Source organism: Cryptotermes secundus, unplaced genomic scaffold (genome assembly GCF_002891405.2).
Source record: "Cryptotermes secundus unplaced genomic scaffold, Csec_1.0 scaffold15, whole genome shotgun sequence".
In the NCBI taxonomy this organism is placed as follows: domain Eukaryota; kingdom Metazoa; phylum Arthropoda; class Insecta; order Blattodea; family Kalotermitidae; genus Cryptotermes; species Cryptotermes secundus.
This window is the reverse complement of record NW_019721514.1, coordinates 991,905-1,015,973: the sequence shown is the minus strand read 5'-3', so window position 1 is coordinate 1,015,973 and position 24,069 is coordinate 991,905. Positions and strand designations below refer to the sequence as shown.

General features: G+C 45.4%; 1 protein-coding gene across 4 annotated transcripts in view; it reads right to left on the bottom strand.

Annotated features, from left to right (window-relative positions):
* LOC111875413 (axin) overlaps nucleotides 1–24,069 on the bottom strand; it is a 75,297-nt gene that overhangs the window by 42,966 nt on the left and 8,262 nt on the right. Inside the window, exon 1 of one of the 4 annotated variants that reach the window (XM_023871647.2) lies at nucleotides 4,935–4,955. The exons of the other annotated variants lie outside the window; for them this stretch is intronic. The gene's annotated coding sequence lies outside the window, so the exon portion shown is untranslated. Of the gene's footprint in view, nucleotides 1–4,934; nucleotides 4,956–24,069 lie in introns of those variants that run through there. 4 annotated transcript variants of the gene reach the window in all.

The window sequence follows — 24,069 nt, the reverse complement described above, 5'->3', positions numbered from 1 at the left end:
GAACTCGGGTAATACTTGCTACCATTCAGTCCAGACCATTTTGTCTTCTCATCTGCTGTCTAAAAACACAAAAATTAGAATACATAAAACTATAATTCTGCCTGTGGTTGTCCATGGGTGTGAAAGTTGGTCTCTGACATTAAGGGAGGAACACAGACTGACAGAGTTTGGGAACAGGGAGTTGAGGAGAATATTTGGACCGAGGAGAGATGAAGTGGCAGCAGGTTGGAGAAAACTGCATAATGAGGACCTTCATGGTTTGTACTCTTCCCCAAGTATAATTAGAATGTTCAAGTCAAAAAGGATGAGAAGGGCAGGGTATGTAGCACAAATGCATATAGGATACTGGTGGTAAAGCCAGAAGGAAAGGGACCACTAGGAAGGCACGATGTAGGTGGGTGGATAATATTAAAATGGAACTTAGATAGGATGAGGTGGTATTGACTGGTTTGGTCTGGCTCAGGAGAAGGACCAGTGGTGGGTTCTTGCAAACACAATAATGAACCTTTGGATTTCATAAAATGCTGTGAAGTTCTTCAATAGCTGCACACCTGGCGGCTTCTCAAGAAGGGCTCAGCTCCATGAAGTTAGTTATAGCCATTGCTGAGAGGTGACTCTGTAAACAATGACAGTTCCTGGGCAACGGCTCGGTAAACACGTTCCAGCAGCAAAGAACATGCATGTAAGAACAGAGTTACCATTGGAAACAGGGTGTTCCTATGTGGTCCATGCAGATATGGTATAAGCAGGGAACAAAGTCAGTTGTTTGGCAGTTCTGTACAGGAGGCAGTGAAGAAAAGAGTTACTTGCAAGAGTGCTCAGTTGAAAGTCCGGCTGTAAAGAAAAGACTTTATATGTGATATTTGGAATGTTTAATTCAGTGACAGTGTTACAGTTCCTGTGTTAAAATCTGTTGCCAGGAAACGGTTAGTGGAGGCTGTAATAAACTGAAGACACTAGTCTGCACGTGTCAATGATTTGTAAAGTGTAGTCATGAGTCGTGAGTGTATAAGTTGTGAATAAATCGAGACACCCCGTCTATAGTCACTCATACACACAACATTATTATTGAACTCCCATACAAATACCCACTGAACCTCCCATATCACGCCTAATCTGTCATCTTAAATTCTTCACCAGTCAATTCCTTTCCACTTTTGATATTTCTGAAGTCTCTTCATGAACATGTCATGGCTACTGGTACTATTTGAGATTTGAGGTTTCCACAGTGACGAAGATTCATATTATAATCTTATGGGTCACGACACTGGGTAACCGAGCAAGCCTGCTCAATTGGTAATGATTCTCACCAGAATTCTGGAGCCCATGTCGATTCTCGGACAGAATATTCGGAACGCAAGGCCTTGTTCATACTTCATCATTCTGCTATAGCACAACAGTTTACCATAACATGAATCAAGCTGCATTGGGGTTCGTTCATTCATTCATTCATTCATTCATTATTAGAGGGGGTGGGTTTCCCCATGCACCGCGACCAGTTGCTGATCTATTGTATGTCCCCCTTTGATATTCTACCAGTCGCCATACCCTTCCGATACTGGTGCTTGCTATCAGCCCCGTTCAGACAGCGAGTTCGGCCCCTCTACTGGCAGAGGTACCCGATAATTCCCCCATCTACCGTAGGCATTGGAAACTACTTGGGTGGGAAACTTTTTACCTAATTTTGCTCAGAGGTCTCCTAAAGACATGAGGATCTTTTACGTGCCGTAAATCTACGACACGGGACCCACGGCTTAAAGTCCCTCCCGGAGGACTTGTTCCCTGAATTTTTCCGCCCTTAAAAATTCCACGACCTCCGCTGGGCATTTTTCATAAAGATGTGCATCTAACTGAAATGAGTACCAGGAATCTTCTCGGGGGTAAAGAGCGGCCGGTGCATAAGGCTGACAACCTCGCCGCCATCTGTGACCGGATTGTCTATAAAATGTGGGTACCTCGACGTCCAACAACCCGTTGGGCCTCAACGGCATATTACAGGGATAGCTTTACTTCTTTTACGTAAGACGAATGCTCAAGCGCGGACTGCGGTCCCTGTTCGGTTCTCAGGGCCTCCATCCACACTGCTGTCGGTTTACAAAAGAGACATCATGAGACGTTATGTAAAACACCTACGCTAGTGTGGACAATTCCCCATTTTCAGTAAGGACGCCATATTGTGGTCACGAGGTACGAACAAGCGTGCATCCCGTTCCTTCGACCCCTCTCGACGTTGATACGAGTGAACCCCGAGCATCTGTAACGTAATGTAATGTAACACATATTACATTACGCTGTTAAATTACGGCAGAGTGTTCAAGTGTCGACAAGATTTTACAGTAACATCGTCCACATCCGGGCCTTCGTGTTTTTTGTCTACTTTCCTTATTAAAAAAAGAAACAAATAAAAAAAGTATGCTTATGAGATCACCTTGCAGTTTCTGAATGTATGTGTATCCCGCTTAACAACTTCTGCATGCTTGAACCAACCTTTATGAAATCTGGTACGTACATCATGGCACCTAAGCCCATTTCAACGGCTATCACAAATCCCTCTCATCAGTAATACCAACATCACAGTCTCACAAACTGTTGTGGTGAAACCTAAATATTGCTTGAACACCTATATACCAACCTTCATGAAACTTGGTATGCACGAGTATATCAACGCAGCTCAGACCATCTCAATGGCTTACATCATGAATCTCTCTCATCAGTGATAACAACATGGCCACTTAATATTTTTTATTGCTAGTGGGGTGGGACTAAGTCCCTTATACTGCGGCCACTTCTGGCCTATTGTGCCAGCCCCAGATGATAGGTGAGGTTGGAGCAATTGGTGGAAAGATTGGCAGGGGAAACCGAAGTACTCGAAGAAAACCTGCCTCAGCGCCACTTTGTCCACCACAAATCCCAATTGACCAGACCAGGGATCGAACCCGGGCCGCCGCGGCCCTCCTATCAATATTACTTGAATGCCTCAAGGAACCGTCATGAAACTTGGTATGTACGTATATCGTACTACCTGAGAGCATGGCAACAACCAATTTAATAAATCCCTATCATTGTACCAACACTACAGCCTCACAATTTGAATCAAATACTCAATTTTGCTGTGATACGAAAAACAGGCGAGTAGTTCTTTCCAGAACTTCTTCTCTCTTACGTTCTTAAAACAACGCTGTCAGTATCGAGACTATACAGCGTCAGGGCAATCGTCTTACTTTACATGTTACCTTACGGAAGAATGCTCAAGTATGGATAAGGTCAAGGTATTTGGAAGGTGAATGCGTGTGTTGATACGGTTGAGATTCAACGGGATGCATCACCGGAATACCTGTTCCGTCACAACCAAACATAACAGGCAATTGTTAAAATATCACAGAATCCAGAAAAGTACCGGTTACAGGCCCAGAGAACAGTGTGGCTGAAAGGAGCAGAGGAGGCTCGCCATAAAAACACAGACCAAGGTCTGACGCACACAGTCTCCACAGCAACAACTCAACGAAGACTTGATACTTACCTAACCCTTCCATACACGGTGGTATAGCGACAGGCTACGAGCACGGAGTTCGAGTCCCGGTAGGGGTAAGATTTCTCTCCTCCCCACGACGTGCAGACCGCTTCTGGGGCCCATCCAGCCTCCTATCCGATAGGTACAGAGTGCTCTTTCCGCGGGAACAAAGCGGCCGGGCCGTGACCACTGACCTCTATTTAGTTCCGCGGTCTAGAATGATGGAGCTATACCTCCACTCCCCCATAAGTCTTCGTGGCATAATGAATCACAATGTCATAAGTCTTCATGGCATAGTGATTCATTAATTATGCATAGGGACATATTTACCTCATAAATGGTGGTAACCATAGACAGTCCCCGCTCCTAGTTAACGCTCCTGGAGAGGGCTCGTAAGGCGACATTTCGCAATGCGAACAGCGATTCCTCACAGGTGCGATGTTATAAGTGCAAGTGTTCAATAAATCCGATTACCCACCCACACTCCGTCTATAGTCACTGAATTATGTGACAATATATTTTCATTATAGCGTGTAATCTATTGTAGAAAAGACACGAATGGTTAGCTTTTAATGCTGACAGAAGGCAGGACACATTTATGATATGACATCATACACCAAATAAATGCAGGCCAGAGCAGTCGGTGTTTTTGACAGAGGTATCTTGCGTTTAGTATGGATGGAGGTGATCACTATGCTATCAAGACGTATAGGACACTGGATGTATCGCTTCACCGTTCTTAACATCGACAATATATGGAGAGGAGTGGTCAGCTGTACTGCCGGGGAAACAGCTACCAGTACCTAGTGAACAGGAGGCTGGATGGGCCCTAAAGTAGGCCTGGACGCTAGAAGCGAAGAGAAAATCTCCTGCCCCTGTCAGAAATGAAACCTCGGTCGTCTAGCCTGTAGCCTTGTCAGTGTACCGAATAAAGAGGTCTACAGTTCACTGTGAAGGGGCGATATGACCCAGGTTTATCGGTTTGAAATGTACCTTAAATTTCGATACCGTATTTAATTCACTGCACAAAGACGGACTGCAAAATTAGATGTCAATTTCACGTACATGTGCGCACTAAAACTATCCCCCTCCACCTCTAACAACCGCTTTGTGTCGAGGGTGTAATTTACACACTTTATGCTGTTCATAACAGAGGCCACAGGTAAGGTTAATAAACTGCAAAGAAGGCCCGTTGGGAATCCAAGGTACTACACAATGCAGCACATCCTGTGGAATTTTGTTTTGTAGTAGGCACTGCTGACTTACGGAAATCCGGGCACAAACAGGTCATCTCGTTAGCTATGCGTGTTGCCGGGACACGGTAAACAACACAAAGGCGATGATTACGGAAGGAACGATAACTGTGAGAACTAAAATAATGATAAATTATGACATCATTGAACATGTAAACAGTTTTACTTACTTGGGATATATAATTATAGTAAAAAATAACAGAGATTTTAAGAGTACTATCTTCTGTGATATAACGCCGTGTAGTCCGTTGAAAGTCAACCAGTCACGGCGTTACATCCCAGAACTCTTCATAACCACCGCTGCGAGAACCTCAAATCCTACAACAGAAATTTAGAAATAAAAATAGTACAGCATGAATATTGAATAAAAAGACAATGAAAGATACACAGATGAAGTTTCATAAAGCGGTGTGTCCAGGATCCGTTAGGACTTTTTTTTTTTAATTTGCCCTGCAATGCCATCTGTTGGCGAGTTGTGGTGTTTAGATTCTTGAAGTTTCAGCTGTGGCTTTCTATAATTTCAAAGCGCAATCATCGCTGCATCATGTGTTCAGACCTTGAATGTAACAGTACTGTTCTGCCGCTTGAACAGAGAGTCAACATCAAATTTTGTTTGAAGTTAGGCAAAACAGCCGGAGAAGCGTACGAAATCAGAAAAGTGTGTACGGTAGTGATTGTTTCAGTCGCTCGAACTTTTTCGATGGTATGCTGTATTTTGTGACGGCAGGGAGGACACTAAAGACGTTCCACGTGCATCAAAGCCGAGAACAAGTCGCACTGAAGAAAATGTGAAAAAAGTGACCGAAATCCTTGCATCAGGCAGATGTGTTTCTGCAAGAATTATCGAGGAGATTCTGGGAATACCAAAAAGTACTGTGCATCAAATTTTGACCGAGGATTTTGGCAAACGGAAGGTCTGTGCGCGGTTTGTACCGCACGCCCTGTCAGGCGATGAAAAACATGCCAGAGTGGAACACTGCAAAGACATGTTACGGTGGGCCCAAAGTCATACAAAATTTACAAAATCGATTGTTACTGGTGACGAGACATGGTGTTTTCAAAATGAGCTTCTCACAAAGCGGCAGAGTAAAGCGTGGTTGAGCCCAAAGAAAGTGTGCATGCAAAAGAGTCGAGTAAATACACTGCTAACCGTTTTCTTCGATTCCAAAGGAATCATTCACAAGGAATTTCTGCCAGAAGGTCAAACAGTGAATTCTGATTATCTCGGAGTCCTCAATCATTTGTGGGCGAGAATTCTTCGAATTCGTGCTTAATATCGAGAGCAAGGTTCCTGGTCGCTCCTCTACGACAATGCCCCACACCACAAATCGAAGATCGTGCGCAATTTTTTAGCCAGAAAAGGGATCACAGTCCTTGATCATCCTTCGTATTCGCCAGATTTGGCTCCAGCAGATTTCTGGTTGTTGCCAAAAGTTAAGTTGGCAATGAAAGAGGACCGTCACGACACCATCCAGGACATCCAAAGGGAATCTACCGCAGTTTTAAATGCGATTCCACAAAAGGAGTACAGTGACTGTTTTCGAAAACTTTTCAATCGATTCCAGCTATGTATTGATTTAGAAGGAGACTATTTTGAATAAAAAGAGTAAAATTTTGAAAATAATTCACGTCTTGTATTTTTAATGAACACAGTCCTAACATAACCTGGACACACTGTGTACTTAACACATGGATCCGATATTTGGACTATAACAAAAAAGGGGGGGTGGGTGTGGGATGCAAACATGGAAATTACCGAAATGAAATCACTGAGCAGTGTAGCAGTCTACACATGGAAAGACCAAACAGAAATACCAAGATTAGGAACAAAATGAACATTTTAACACAAATAATAAAATTCTAAAATCCAGATCTCAGCGGAAACATCACGTTCTACGAATGGAAGACAGACGGATCCCGAAGAAAATGATGACATACAAACCAATAACATTGATCACCCTTAGTTAAGACGGATGAACCAACATACTCTTGAAGAGGACGAACAGGCGAAGCATGGCTCAATCCGTGATGATGATGGGGGACAGAATCATTTGGTGGCGGCTGCAATGTTCAGGAATTCTGTGTGAGATACGTTTTGTTGGATTTGCCAGTCGGAACGGGACGCCCCTTCGACGGTGTGCGGCCGGGCAGAGCGAGCGGTGTGACTGCAAGGAGGGGCTCTAGGTCGGTTATACATCCCCCCCCCTTCGTGACCGCCGGAGCGTAATTACTAGTTTCGGCCCGCCTCAAGAAAGAGAAGAATAGGAAAATAAAACAAGTCCCACAGATACTTTTGACGGCAGGATTATGTTCGCGGGCAGATGTAAGGAAGTCCACTGCAGAATATGTACAGCCGCCAGTACCTGATAATGAGTCAGTTTACTTACTGCAGCGGTAGCGATTAGCAGTTACGAGTGGAACTTACTTACTTCATGGAGTTAAGCACTTCTTGAGAAGCTGCCAGTTGTGCAGCCACTCAAGAACTTCTCAGCAGTTTATGGAACTCGAAGGTTCATTACCGTGTTTACAAGAGCCCTCCACTGGTCCCTATCCTCTGCCAGATCAATCCAGTCCACACAACCCCATTCTATCTCCCTAAGATCCATTTTAATATTATCCATCCACTTACTTCTTGGTCTTCCTAGTGGCTTCTTTCCTTCTGGCTTTCCCATCATTATCCTATATACATGGTGGAAGGAAACGGTTATCACTGGGCTTAATTAATGAAGCACCACACCAATAAACGTATGAGGGAGCAGAGGTTCTTAACAGCGCCAATAGACGGTGAGTGGTCAGCTTCACGACCTTGCCGCTTTACCTCCGAGGAAACAGCCCTCTGCACTAATTGGATAGGAGGCTGGGTGGGCCACACAGCCGGTCCTGAAGCTAAGAGAATAGAAAGCTCTCCTGCCCCTGCGAGGAATCGAGCTCTGATCCGCCTGTCGTAAAGATCGTAGCTATACCGACCGAGCTATCCTGGGTATACCGTATTCTGGCCTAATTTGCGGTAATATCCCGGCAATTGGCTGGAGAAACTAAGGAAAACCACGAAAAAACTGTCAGCACATCTGGCCTACGTAACGAAATTTTAACCTGAGACCTCCTGAATACGAAGGACACCATTCGATCTATTCCAGCCGTTGACAGGCCAGTTGGCGACACGCGGCATCACCGACCACAAAGCAGGGACAGCCCCACAGAGAGACCGGTCTCTGCCGACAGCGATACGCCAACCCGCCGCCAGGAACGCTGAAAGCACGACTGTGAGGGTCCGGACACTGGACTGAAGGAATGACGACAATAATGAGTGAAGGAAGAAGCAGGAAGATCAGATTAAGTAAGATAAGGAGACGAAAAGGAAAAGTAGAAAAAGAATGAGAGAACGAACAAGAATGAGGCGCTGAAATAGGATGAGAAGGAAGGAAAACTAAGAGAATAAAAGTGGGGGGGGGGAAACGGATGGAGAAGTAAAAGGACAAAGGAGTAAATGATGGAAGGGAAAATTACAATACGAAAATCAAATACGGAACTATAATAATGAAGAGGAAGAGAAGGCTTAATATTGGTTCTTGTCGTCGGTGTGGCACTGAAGTGCGAAGACTCGAGAGTATAATGAACCACCGGGTACATTTAATGCCCCGAGACTGATGGGATTACTTGAATAAGTTGACCCCAACTTGTCCACACAATGGAAAGAATACATTTATTGGCTCCAGGCAGACAAAACCCACATACAACCTGCATGGCAAAGATATGAGAAAATTACAGGCAGATGAAATTCGGGAAACGTTTGCTGCCGTTCATTTCATAATCATCTGTCTTCCCGCCTACTGTACAAAAATTCAAAGACTAAAACAAATTTTAATTTTACCTGTGGCGTTGTCATAGACACGAATGTCCGGGAGGGGGGGGGGTACAAGCCACAAAATTTACTTATAGTTACGTTTAAAGCTAAGATCATTTTTACTGATAGCCCTAGAGTAAAGAAAGTGTCTGCGCTTAATTAATTAAGCACTATACCACGAAGATGTATGGGGGGAGTGAATGTACAGATCCAGGTATTCTTGACCTCTGCACCAGCTGGTGAATAGTCACCTTCGCGCTCCAGCCGCTTTACCCCGGGGATAGAGCCTCCGGTACCCATAGGCTGGGAGGACCCCAGAAGGGGTCTGGACGACGTGGAGAGGAGAAAAATCTTGCCCTTCCAACCGGAATTGAACTCCGACCCCTCGGCCATCCAGCCCTTACCCAGTCGCCACACCGACTCCTCTATTGCCCTAGAGCACAATTATTGAGCTTATAAGACTAGCTTAAAAACACCTTTAATTTTTGGTATGCACATCTGGAAAACGTACTTCTTTTTTTTGAAGCTCGATTTTTCAAAAAGTTCTTGGGGATGGGGGTAGAGATGCTTGGCTTTCCTCGGACGCCCGTAGCCACGAATTTTACCAGTTGTTTTGTATGATGTGGAGCAGTACGGGAAGAACAAAGCGTGAGGGTGTCTGAGAACAGGGTGCTGAGGTGAATATCTGGAACTCAGAGGGAGAAAGTAACAAGAATGGAGACACTTGCACAGCGATGAGATTCATAATCTGTGCGCTTTACCAGCGTATATCCTTGGATACAACTGTAACTAGGGCTATTCCGCAACAGGTATGTGAGGAATTGAGACACCCTTCCCCTCTAATTCCCTGACTTACGATCCATGACTGCATAGCGTTTGCTCTACTAGTTGTTGCGCGTTATTTGCCGGGCGGTAACGACGTTACCCCGGAAACGTTACAGTGACAGCTCAAGTACCATTGCTTAGCAACGACGAGTAAACAGCCGTTGCTATGTAAGGTCTACAACAACAGTGGATCATGTGCTAACCAGGTGCAAGCTAGAAACCATTTGCTGCCTAGCAACGGCTGAGTAAACAGCCGGTCCTAGGCAAAGCCTGCAACAGTACGAACAGTGATATGTTTTCTACAGATCCGACTCTAGGTTATATAAGACGATACACTGAGTATCTGTGACCTTGCGAGTCTTAGGAGGCGACGAAAGGGGAACTCTCAAATCTGAGACAGTAAAATATGGCCGCGAGCCCCAAAGGACTCGGACCCGAGAAAGATCGCGCTGGCAAGGAGCAGTAGCAGACCCGTCCTCTCGTCAGAGAGGGCGTCCCACATCACAAGACCGTAACTGTCAAACAGTAATAAATATCTGGTCATGAGCCCCAGATGGGGCGCGACACCAAGACTTACTGACTGACTCACCGTCAGTCGCAATGTGACTTGGAGTTGGGAGTTTACAGTTTACATCGTCCAGTTATTGACATTAGCTCTTTCTAAGGGGCCCAACTGAGTGGTCGTCTTCCTTTCTCACCTGGAGACGAAAACAGGCCCAGTTTACGAAACGTCGTGTCCTCTATTACCTAGAATTCCGGACGATGGAAAAAGTCCAAAAACCTAGTAATTCTGTATGTCATCCACCATCGTCAGAACCCTTTAGAATCAAGCAGATGTCTGTTAAAAATAATTTTAAATAATGCATTGTATGCCATTAGTGTTCTTTCGTGCGACGTCTTTTTGCAGCCATCTGCATTTCGTGGTTACTTGGTTACGTGTGCGTTTGCGGTCCAAATTAGTCGCGTAGACAATTCGTTGCTAACAACAGAGTACAGTAAACCTTCGCTAATCCGGACCGACATATTAAAATGAAAAAAGCTGTTCGCAAGTGAGCACATACTTTTAAAAGAAGGAAGAATTTAGGAAGATAGATGAGTCACTTGTCTGTTCAGACAAAACTTAACTGTTTCTGCAAACTTGCATTATTACACGTTCAAAAATAAGCACAAATTCTGAGTCTTCTACCGATGAATAAATGTACTGTCTTCTTACAGATTTTAAATAACGGCTTTACAGCGACTATTTTTATTTATTTTCATCAGCAGTACTTTTGTCATTACATTTTCCATTTATTTATGTTCTTTTTTTTTTTAGGGTTACCATTTCTGCCACTTAATCCGGATACCCCCCCACAAAAAAAAATGACTCCGAATTAGCGAGGGTTTCCTGTAATTTCAAAGCTTTCACCTCTCCGATTATTATATGCCTAATCTGAGTGTTACGCCAAAAACGCTATATCAGAAGAATATATCGTTGAAAACAATGTAACATTACTTACAGCAATTTTCCTCAATCGCAATAAGGCTAGAATTCGCCTGAATGAAACGGTGTTGGGATCTTTCTAGGATTTGAGTTCCTCAGATGTGCAAGAACTCGACAAGTCCCAATGCTGACCAAATGATCCTCAAACCATTCTGCAGACGGGTGGCGCTTTATAACCAATGAAACACTTTCCTCTACGCGCTTTTATTGCCCACCGTTCCCACTGTGACGAGATTACAACCGTCCGGAAGGCACTAACCTGGATAACTCAGTCGGTACAGAAACGGGCTACGGACTGAATAGCCGGAGTCCGATCCCCGACAGAGTCAAGACATTTTTTCTACTTCACGGCGTCTAGACCGGCTCCGACGCCCACCGAACCTCCTATCCAATGGGTTCCGGGGGCTATTTCCCCAGGTGTAAAGCGGCAGGGGCTGACCTCCCAACTAGTGCCAAGGACAAGAACGGTGGCGCCATACCTCCACTCCCCCGTATGTCTCCATGGAGTAATGCTCAACTATTTACGTAAAGGGACAACTTTATCTTCTTTTTACTAACTCCCGTAAGAACCTCAAACTTCATAATCATATTGCGATCTTCCCGGATGTGGCACCGTACAGTCTGTAAAGTGGAAATCGATGTTTCGGAGGGTCGCAGGTAACGTTGACCCTGTGCTTCACTAATTAAGTACTACGCCATGAAGGTGTATGGTGGAGTGGATGTATAGATCCACGATTTCCTGACCTCGGCACTAGTTGGAGGTGAGTCCAGCCTACTAATATGGTGGGTATTACGGATATTATCGTGCTCTCAACTACCGCGCTGACAATGTCGACGCAGAGCAAAGAAGTACGGGGGAGTTGAGATGTTACTCCACACTTTCATAACCTCGGCATTGTGACACGACTGGTCAGGTTTACACCCCAGGGACACAACCTCCAGTACCAAATGATTAGGAGGCTGAGAGTCCCTAGGAGCCAGTGGAACTTAATTTTGTCCCTGTCACACGATGAAGATGGATGGAAGACGGAGGTACGGTTCCACACATTCTTGAACTAGAGAGAGGTAAGCGCTCACCTCCACGTCCCGCCCAATTTATCCACGGAGAAAGAGTCCTCTGTAGCCACCGGATAAAAGAGTGGGCCCCGAAGGCGGTCCGGAAGCTGTGTAGGAAATCAAACCTCGATTCCTCGGTCCTCCTGCTCGCAGCCCAGTTGGGCCCTGCCGCCGGTTCAGCAGTTATATCTTTCCAAAAGTGCCGGAACCTTGCCATCCCATATACCCCCCCACCTCCCCCCAACCGGAAGTTCGCCATTCTGCTCATCTCTTTCCGCTGTGGATCTTCCAGTACTACCGCATCGAGCGTTTACAGTTATTCCTGGTTTGAATTTTAAAGAAAAAACATAAGGAAGTCGGATGGGGTGGGTTCGGCTAAATTCGTACCAACAGATGAATGGTGCTTTCCAAATTTTGTTCGGTTGATTTGTTTCAAAACTGATTTTCGGCCAAAAATGTTTCGTCGGGATAGAGACTAGCTACTGGTTGGGCGACCGAGGGGTCAGAGTTCGAGTCCCGCTAGGGTCAAGAATTTTCACTTCTCCACATCGTCCAGACGGGTGGACCCCAGAGCCAAACTTGCTATCCAATGGGTACCGGTGGCTATTTCCCCAGGGGAAAAGAGGCAGGGGCGTGAAGCTAACCACTAACCTCCAGCTAGTGCCGAGGTCAAGAAAATGTGGATCTATTCATCCACTTCCCCATACGCCTCCACGGCGTAGTGCTTAACTAGATGGACAAATTTATATTTAGCTGTATTTTCGAAACAGCGGATCAAACAAGTAACTTTAAAAGTTACCTCCACGTTGTCAGCCACGTCAATGCTACCAACTTTTAGTTCAGTTGTTAGAAAATGACCCAAAGCCTAAACTTAGATTCTGCCTCTAGCAAGTCTACAGGTTAGGCTTTTAGTTCAATTGTGAAATTATCAGGCACTTGACTTAGCATTCAAAACAAATATCTATAAAAGTTAAGATACCAGTTTTGTTTTTATGAACTTCTAAACATGGCAGCGCTAACGTGGTGGGCACCATGGCGGTATATTTTAGAGTCACTTCCGTTAATACCCATGTACCGTATTTTCTTTTTGACATTGGTCCATATTTGCTGTCCACGCTTACAGAAACTACGCCTTGACCATACTTACAGTTGTAATCCAAGAATTTTCTTACGAACGTTGAACGTTGCGTTGTTGTTGCCAGTATGTTATTATTTTTTATTACACAACGGGTAAAGGTAAGGTAAAGTTATCCCTGTGCTTGTTAAGCACTAGGTCATGAAGACGTATAGAGGAGTGGAGGTTCCAATTTTGTTTATCGATTCGGTTGTATTGTACTTTTTACCCGAACGAAGGTGGACAGGAGTAAGCTGTGGTTTCCCCTGTCATTCCAAAGTAGGGTAAAACAGGTAAAGTAAGGTAATTAAGGCCGCGCCATAGCTCAAGCGGTTAGTCGCTGACTTCCCACCGCGGCGGCCCGGGTTCGATCCCGGGTCTGGTCAAGTGGGATTTGTGGCGGACAAAGTGGCGTTGGGGCAGGGTTTCTCCGAGTACTTCGGTTTCCCCTGCCAATCTTCATTCCACCAATTGCTCCACAATCACCATCACCTATCACCTGGGGCTGGTACAATAGGCCAGAAGTGGCCGCAGTACAAGGGACTTAATCCCACTCCACTGGCAATTAAAAAAAGGTAATTAAACTCTACGCCATGAAAGCGTGTGGGGGAGCAGACGTATAGATCAACATTTTTTTTACTTTGGCATTAGCTGGAAGTAAGTCGTCAGCTTCACGCCCCGGCCGCTTTACCCCCGGGGAAAGAGCTTCTGGTACCCACTGGATAGGAGGCTGGGAGGGACCCAGAGCCGGTCTGGACGGCGCGAAAAAGAGAAAATTCTTGACCATGCCGGGATTCGAACTCCGATCCCTCGGTCGTCTAGCCCGTAGCCAGTCGCTATCCCGGCTATTCTACCATTCCGAAGTAGGGATACAAATAGAGATAAGCAGCCCGGCTTTATCCGCATTTGGTCCTGTCAGTAAATTTGCTTAGCCTTTGTTACGAAACTTATGGGGCAATAACAGACGGTAAATAACATTTAGACTGGTGCTCCCATTTGGGCCTTAACTGTACTCAGCTTCCTCACGTAGGGGATGGAGGCCCGCTAGCACTGACTGAGGGACCACCTGGCACTGGTGATCACAGGTTATACGCTACTGAAGACTGGCGCCGCGTGACAACAGTTTAACAATTCTTTCTCCTAAAGGCGCGTCCACATTACTCGTGCTCGTGTGACTCGCTATGCTCGCGAGTAATGTGGACGATATGACAAGTCACGAGAAAAGCAAATTTTAAAATTTAAATTTAAAAACTACAGCCAATAAATTAAAATACGACTACAGACTATACACACTACGGATCCTCATGCGCCGAAGCCTGGCGAGCAACTGAAGTAGTGTGGACGAAGATTTACGAGCACAAGTAAAAGCCAGACGAGTCTCTCGACGAGAACAAGCCTGGCGAGCACGAGCACGAGTAATGTGGACGCGCCTTAAGACGTCTGCTGTTACCTTACGTCTCCAGCCGGAATAGCGAGAAGTATGGTTAGCGTGGGAGCCGGAATAGCTCAGTCAGTATACCGATTAGGCTACGGATTGGACAGTTGGGTTCGATTTCCGGCAGGGGCAAGGGACTTTTCTCTACTGCACAGAGTCTAGACCGGCTCTGGGGTCCACCCAGCCTCATATCCAATGGGCACTGAAGGCTCTTTCCCCTGGGGGTAAAGCAAAGCTGACCACTCACCTCCAGTTAGTGCCGAGTACGTGAATGGTGGAACTATACCTCCACTCCCCTCATACGTCTTAATGCCGTGGTGCTTAAATAATTAAGCAAAGGAACAACTTTGCCTATGTCTTTTTATGATTACCGACAGAAAACACTGCGTATTATCTTCTCGATAATTTTGAACCGCGAACAAAGGAGATCTGGTTTAATACGCATTCTCATAAACGAATCGAGTACGAAGATTAAGATTTTCTACGACGCGACGCCACGGAGTCTGGTAAGACAGCCCCAACTTTTCGATGGAAACTGCTGCACCACCTTCAGGGCAAAAAATTAACCGGAATACTCAGTGGCAGATGGTTACCAACGACTCGAACAAATGAGCCATGTCCTTCTTCAGTGCAGAATATTTACCGATCTTCTGGATAATTTCCTACGTTGAAAATATAGGGAGTAGGTTCCCCAAAAAACGTTAGCACCCAGCTACCAATCTGCAGGTTACCACATTCAAGAGGACCGTAATCTTCACACGGCCGTGAGAACCTCAAGCATCAAAAAATGGGTGCCGCATGTGTTGCCTTTAAAACCATTTACACGCTAAAACCTGAAGAACTTTCTAAAAATACAAAACAGTTAATATCTCATTAACTCTTTTTTTTTCCTCGGCACCACAGCCCCAGTGGGCCTAGGCCTACCTCCATGAACTTCTCTGATCACTTTCGGTTTTTCTAGATCTTACACATTCGGTAGGACTCCTTGGGCGGGTGATCAGCTCGTCGCAAGGCCTCTACCTGTACACAAACACAGAAAAACGCACACAAACATCCATGCCCTGAGTGGGATTCGAACCCACGATCCCAGCTTCCGAGCGAGCGAAGACAGTGCACGCCTTAGACCGCTCGGCTACCGTGACCGTGACTCTTAGCACACCAAATTTAAATCCCTACCCCAGGTGATCTCTGGACAATTAAAAAAAACCTGCGTTCACTTTCTACTCGTGTAAGCAAACCTGCAGAGCGCCTATTCAAATATCTCCCTTTCTATGAACGAAACAATTCGAGAACGCAAGTACGGATTTTTATGAAATTTAATACTGGAGAATTTTACTAAAGCCACATTCAATTTTCGTTAAAATCTGACAAAATAACGGACATTTACACGAAGTGTTTCTGTGCGCTTCTCGAGCGTATAAGGTAAAGTTGTCCCTGTACTTAATTAAGCACGACGCCATGAAGACGTATGGGGGGACGGATGTATAGATCCACGTCTGCTTGACCTCGGCAGCTTTACCCCTAGGGAAAGAGCCCCCGGTACCCATTGGATAGGAAGCTGGGTGGGTCCCACAACCTGTCGGGACGACACGAAGAGTAAGATCCTACCTCTACCGGGACTGGAACTCTGATCTCACGGCCGTCCAACCCATAGCCAGTCGCTATAGCGACTGTGTTATCCCGCCTCCACCAAGGTTTCGCAAACATGATGAAATATTAACAATCAATCAATGGCTGAAGATTACCGTAAAATCAAGAAAGGTTTTCCGAATACACATGAAGATACCAAACAATTAACTATGGTTTCTCGAGCACGAACGAGACTGCCGAAAAATCAACGATGATTTTCCGAACACACGCGAAGACTACCAGCGTTTGTTTTTCTAGACAATAATTACGAGAAGTATGTTCCCAAGTTACTTTAAAGGTCTAAGTGCATATAAATATACGTATTATCAAAACATAAGTGTACACAAGAGTATGGGGGCACGCGGTAGCGTAGCTGGTTGACGCACTATGCTACAAGCCGCAAGGTCGCGTGTTCAAGTCCCGACGAGGTCACTGGATTTTCTTTTCAATTGACCTAATCCTTCCAGCCGCACTACAGCCCTGGGGTCGACTCAGCCTCTAAGAGAAATGAGTACCAGGAATATTCTTTGAGGTAAAGGGCGGCCGGCGCGTAGGCTTGACAACCTTGCCGCCATTTATGAGTCGAGTGTCTAGAAAATGTGGGAAGCTCAACATCTCACAATCCTATGGGCCTCCACGGCCTGTTACAGGGATACCTTTACTCTTACTTTTACTTACACAAGCGTACACAGAATCTTTTAAACTTTAAATTCTTTGAACATTTTGACTTACAAATACTTGAGGAGGATCCTAACATGTCATTATAATTCCGTACACCTAACGCGTCTGTTAAACGGGTCACGGTAGCCGAGCGGTCTAAGGCATGCACTGTCTTCGCTCGCTCGGAAGCCGGGATCGTGGGTTCGAATCCCACTCAGGGCATGGATGTTTGTGTGCGTTTTTCTGTGTTTGTCTACAGGTAGAGGCCTTAAGACGAGCTAATCACCCGCCCAAGGAGTCCTACCGAATGTGTAAGATCTAGAAAAACCGAAGTGAACGGAGTTCATGGAGGTAGGCCTAGGCCCACTGGGGCTGTAGTGCAAAGGAAAAAGAAAACGCGTCTGTTAAGTGTACGCTGCACATTTTTACGTTCTTCATTGTATACACAGATTCCTCCAAAACTACGAATGACAGAAATGTAAAACAAAAAATGTAAGTCTAAGAGGTGTTACCGGAGGAATGAGGGGTGGCTGGAACCACTTCTCACCGATAAGAGACTTCAGGTGTAAATGTGGCACCAGGCAGCGCCAAACCTGCTATCATCTGAACAGAACTCTGAAGAGCCAGGAAGTAAAAACTGTGCGCTAATACGGACTAATATTGCCCCAACGGCTGCCTCACCAACAAAGCACTTTCAACTATGGGACCCAAAACTCAGCCGAAGCAGCTCATGGCTGGTCAGCGGCTAGGCGGCCGCGGTTCGATTCCTGCCAGGGAAAATTATATTTACTGGTTTCGGGCTTCAGTCTTCAGACAGACTATAGAGCCCACCTCATATCCAAACGGTACGCCACGTAAAGTTGTTGCTTGGCACTATGCCACAAGCCGGAAGATCGCGGGTTCGCTTCCCGACGAGTTCACTGGGTTTTTCGATTGACCTCCAGCCGCATTATGGCCCTGGGGTCGACTCAGCCTCAACAGAAATGAGTACCAGGAATCTTCCTGAGAGTTAAGGGAGGGCGGCGCGTAAGGCCGACAACCTCATCCGCCATCTGAGAGAGCCGGGTTGTATAGAAAATGCGGGAAGCTTCGACGTCTCACAACCTTACAGTTCTCCACGGACTGTTACAGGGATAGCTTTACCTTCTTTTTTACCTTACGGTGAAGTTACCGTATTGTGAAACTGACCAACTCCATCTAAACGCTAAGTCATATAATTCAGCTGGTTAGCATGACCTGCATTTCGGAGGTGCTCAGTTCGTATCTCGGCCGGGACACCAACTATCCTAAATGAGGTTATTCGTGGTTTTCTCCAGTCATTTCAAGCAGTACTTCGATTAGGCCACGACCACTTCTTTCAAATACATCAGTCACATTCTTCCCATCATACTACGCTCAGCACTAGCTGGAGGTGAATGGTTAGCTTGACGCCTCGGCCGTTTTACCCCCGGGGAAAGAGCCCCCTGTACCGATTGGATAGGAGGTTGGGTGGACCTCAGAGAAGATCTGAACGACGCGGAGAACTGAGAATTCTTGACCCTACCGGTCGTCCAGCCCGTAGCCAGTCGCTATACCGACTGAGCTATCCCGGCTCCTGTAAGAAACTTAAACCTAACAAAAATATACATGTTCAAGAGTATTATCTTATGGAATGTGACATTTCAATGCTGAAATGGTATCTATGTATACAGCAGGCGAGAATCAGGCGGCAAGCATACCTGGTCTAGCCTTTGCAAGTTAGGTTTGTTTCGTTTGTTCGAAATGAACTGAAAAAAAAATGGGGGGGGGGAAATTACTTGATAAAGGGTGTACACATGTACCATAAAATCTATCAATGTCCGTACTTCTGTGTCGGCTTTCCTTTTCGAGATACGGACACAAGATATCCATTAGCTGGCAAGTGTGTTCATCTCCGTAGCTAAGTGTCGTCGTTTCTGGCTTCTACAGACACAGAAAGCATTCCAAAATTTTCCACGTTCGACCCCCTCCCCCTCACGGGAACATTACTGCCGGGAAGTTGCAAACTGTGCCCGTAGATCAGTGAGAACTACTCAAAATATTTTCATTATGAGTACCACCTTCTGTGTTACCATACCGTACAGTCTGTGATAAGTTAAGCGACGTTTCGGAGGAACGTACTGCCTCCACCTTCGGAGTTGAAGAGTGCGCCAAGCAAGTAGCAAGCAAAATAACAACAGCAACCAGACTGTCAGCTCTGCCTTACTATTTGACAGCCAAGATGGATGCAGTACGATCCTCCGACGTCTCTAAATTTTTACCAGAGTGCATGGCGTCACATTCTAGGCGATAGTATTGGTTCATAGTCACTGCTGTGAGAACATAAAATCCAACATATGAGTAATTAAATTTGGTATTGGGGAGTCTTAACCAAAGTCTGTCGATACAGTACAATTTTGGAAAAATTTTGATAATAACGAGCAGTCCAAACGATACGTTACGTGTCTTTACTGTCATCTCGAGTTTAGCTCACAAAACATTTATAGGAGCAAAAGTGTTCCAAACAAAAGCTGTAGAGCAAACTTAAACACGTTCTACGGCGAATAAACTTTTCCGTTAGCCTTACGGTTTTCGAGAAAATGAAACATATGGGATTTCTAAGCAGTGTCACCTAACAACTAGAGAACAGGTGGCCTGACTTTTAGTAGCATAACAGAAATAAGTACCATGAATCTTCCTGTGGGGGTAAGGGGCGGCCGGCCCGTGAGGCTGACAAACTCGCAGCCATTTGTGATCCGACAGCCTAGAAAATGTGAGAGCCTCGACGTCTCACAATCCTCAAGAGCCTGTTAAAAGGATACATTTACTTACTCTTTTTAAAGCGGCCTCCGTAGTCTAGGGGTAACGTTCCCAACTCGTGGAATTTTTAAGGGCGGAAAAATTCAGGGAACAAGTCCTCCGGGAGGGACTTTAAGCCGTGGGTCCCGTGTCGTAGATTTACGGCACGTAAAAGATCCCCATGTCTCTAGGAGACCTCTGAGCAAAATTAGGCAAAGTTTCCCGCCCAAGTAGTTTCCAATGCCTCCGGTAGATGGGGAAGTATCGGGAACCACTACCAGCCTCGCTGGCTGAAAGGGGCTGATAGCGAGCACCAGTACCGGCAGGGTATGGCGACTGGTAGAATATCAAAGGACGTACAATAGACTATTAGTCGCGGTGCATGGGGAAACCCACCCCCTCCAATAATAATAATAATAATAATAATAATAAAAAAAATAATACTCTTCTTAGGATTATGAGATATCCTTACTATATGTGTCCCCTTCCCCATTAATTTCCAAATGCATGCTCGAGACGAGCAGCCCTAAGGGGACGGCGATTGGAGAACAGCAGCTCGACAACCAACCAACGACGAACTAAGGCTGGACGTCATCGAAACCGGAAGAGGTGTCTAGTTTTATACTATGACTGTCCCACAACCTCAAATAGGGGGTGTACTGTAAAAAAAGTAAAGTTGTCCCTGGGCTTAATTAAGTACTAGTCTAGGAAGACATTGGGGGTAATGGAAGTATATATGTTCACCATTCTGGACCTCGGCACTAAATGGAGGTCGTCAGCTTCAAGCCCTGGTCGTTTACCCCCCGGGAAATAGCCCGCACCCTTTGGAGAGGAGGCTGGGTGGGACCCAGAGCCAGTATGGACGCTGTGGAGATAAAAACCTTGCCCCTGCCGGGAATCGAACTCCCGCTGCCAAGCTCGTAGCACATCGCTATACCGACTGAGCTATTTAGACTCCACGAGTTACAATGTATGAACATTTTTTCCATCACCTATTTCACTGATTACATGGTCGCTCCCTACTGGTTAGCATCCCACTCCTATGTTCATCCAATCATGAATTCAACTCGGACACAGTGCCTAATGCGAGAGCTATATAAAGGCGGGTCCACAATACTCGTGCTCGTCGGGAGACTCGTCTGGCTTTTACTTGTGCCCGTAAATCTTCGTCCACACTACTTCACTTGCTCGCCAGGCTTCGGCGCGTGAGGATCCGTATATTTACTCGTAGTGTGTATAGGCTGTAGTCGTATTTTATGGCTATAGTTTTTAAATTACAAATTTAAAATTTGCTTGTCTCGTGACTCGTCATATCATCCGCATTATTCGCAAGTCACACGAGCACGAGTAATGTGGACGCGCCTTAAGAGATGCCAAACCCCTTCCCAAAGTCATTAATCCTGACGACGACAACTGCAAAGTTGGTCGAAACGATGGAAGACCCTCAACGTTCGGCGCGGCCTAGCACCGAAAGTTACATATTAAGCTCAGGCTACTAGAATATGTTATCTCGTTTACATATAGTTTTAATGAACGTTTTCCAGTTGTCTTAATTCAGTTACATTTATGGAGTTTCTTACAATTCTAAACGTGTATTGGGGAGGTGTTCAGTTCGAACCTCGGCTTGGACACCATCTATTTTAACGTTTTCCATGGTTTTATTCCTACCTTCTAGGCAAATTCCAGGACAGTAACTCGATTAGACCAGAGCTACAGCAAATCCTAGCTAATCCGGTTACAGTGAATCGGGATCGAAATATCATAAATGAAAAAATCCGTTCACAGAGTAGTGCATATTTCGAAAAACACGTGGCATTCAGGAAGGCAGATGAATCACTTGTCTATTCAGACAAAACTTGAGTTTCTTCAAACCTACATTATTACGTTAAAAAACAAGTACAAATTTTAAGTCTTCTATCGATGAATAAATGTACTGTCTTCTATAGTTTCTAATAAGGGTTCTACGGTGATATTTCTTTATTTTCATCAGAACTGCTTACATCATTAAATTTTACGTTTATATGTGTTCGAAGTTTCTTTTTGTCTTCTAGGGCTACCTTTTGCTTCACTAATCAGGATTATCGCTTAATCCGGATGATATGTCCCTACCAATTAATCCGGATTAGCAAGGGTTTGCTGTACTTCCAATTAATTGCCCATATTACCATCCGACGCTCTGTTATTCGACATTCAAAGAGCCGTTAAATAATCCATGGGTTTAGAGCGCCTTCAATGCTGCGATTTTCTTGACTAGCCGAGGTAATATCAGCTTCTCAAGTAGGACTGCCCTATTCCGTTAGTTAGAAACAATAAGGGGCCTTCAAGCACAGTACAGTTTCACCGTCTCACGAACCACGGGGTAAGAACCGGTTGGAAGACCATCATCAGAAGCCTACAGGAATGGAGGAAGATATGCGGCGGATGAGGGGAAGGTAGGAGAGGCATCAAAGGCGCCCGCGGTGCAAAACGTCTGTTTGTCTGCGGCATGTTTTTGTGGGTAGGGTCTCTTAGCCAAGCCAAGCCAGGCTGTATTGTATACCTGGTCTTAAGGTTGCCCATCTTCCTCAGGCACCGTAAGCTATTCAGTTTTCCACAAAATACAATGGTTATGTGTAACTCAATGTTTCCCACAGTTCAGCAAATCTCCTTTCATTTACGTAACCAACAGATGTTCAGAATGAAATCCATGTCGCGGTGTGAAAACACTGGACTATGTTCCCAACCTGTAGATCCTTCTACAGAAGAAGCGATGTTTTCTGCGCGGTACGAAATGGATTTATAATTATTTATATTATCGATTTTCTGCTTCACAAATATGTATAAAAATTAGCATCCACCACAAAGAGCTAATAACAGTTGTGTACGGAATCTATTTATCAACTCTTTTTAACATGCTGAAGAAACCACAGGGTATATTTGGCAGCGAAATAAGAACACAAGGTGTGAAGTACCGGAGAGAGAATGGGCATGACAGAAAGTATATGAACAAGGGAGGAGGAGGGACGAAGAAAATAAGTAAGTAAATAAATAAACCATATGAAAAAATGATAGTAGCCGATGACGTTGGCCGCGCGGTGTAAGGCATCAACTGTCTTCGCCCGCTAGAGCACTGGAGTCGTGGGTTCGAGTCCCACTCGAGGCATGTACTGTCTCCGTTTATTCTGTTTGTGTTGTCCTGTTTGTAGGAAGCGGCTCTGTGTGGAGCTGATCCTCCGTCCAAGGAATCCTACCGACTGTCTATTAAGATTCACAATTTCAGGATTAATTCTGAATGCGAACAGGCTAGAGGGCCTTATCCTAACCCACCAAGTCATGCAGGTAGGCACATTAACGTACATTACGAGATGCAATGAACGAAGATTCCACAATGACATAACTAAATAATACACATTATTCGTATCTCTTGACTGGTAAAAAGCCGGGGAAAGTTACTCATGTTGGGCAGTTGACAATTGTACCGAACACTGTGGCTAGTCGGCAGAGAAATCCCGCTGTCACTTAGACTTTCACAGCGGTTAATTTCTCAGGTGGTTACACCATATGAATGTGGGCAATGTTGCAGATCGGAGGTCCACGCTACTTGCGCCTTAGGGCCGCGCCATAGCTCAAGCGGTTAGTCGCTGGCTTCCCACCGCGGCGGTCCGGGTTCGATCCCGGGTCTGGTCAAGTGGGATTTGTGGTAGACAAAGTGGCGCTGGGGCAGGTTTTCTCCGAGTACTTCGGTTTCCCCTGCCAATCTTCATTCCACCAATTGCTCCACAGTCACCTCACCTATCATCTGGGGCTGGTACAATAGACCACAAGTGGCCGCAGTACAAGGGACTTAGTCCCACGCCACTAGCAATAAAAAAAATTACTTGCGCTTTCAGGATCGAAATTTGTGGCACCGGTGAGAGGCTCTTATAAGGACCGTTTCTTTTCTTGCACAACATTCCTGGTCCACTGTCACTACTTGTCTGGAGGGGGAATCAATCCCCATTCTTCCGCGCCACAATTTCTCGAAACATAAACCTATTTAGGTACCGGGATATCTCAGTATAGTGACTAGCTTGAGGACTGGACGTTAGATACCCGGCAGGCACACTACTCTTCTCCAGAGTTTAGACAGGCTTTGGGGCTCACCCAGTATTCTATCCAATGGGTATCGGGGCCTTCCTAGGGTTAAAGAGGCAGAAGCGTAAAGCTGAGCACTCACCTCCATCCAGTGCAGAGGTCAAGAATGACGGAACCATATTTCCACCCTCCCTTATGCCATCATGTCACAATGCTTAACTGCATAATTAAGTACTAAGATAACATTACTTTTTTTTTTTGCTTCAAACCTATACATACACAAAAACTCATCCAACCTAGACACTTCGACCCCTGAAGATGGAAATTCACGTACCTCCGAAATGTCAGCATCCACACGGTGTAACTACCCAAGAATCGAATTAATATAAACATCCACTTTAATGAATTTC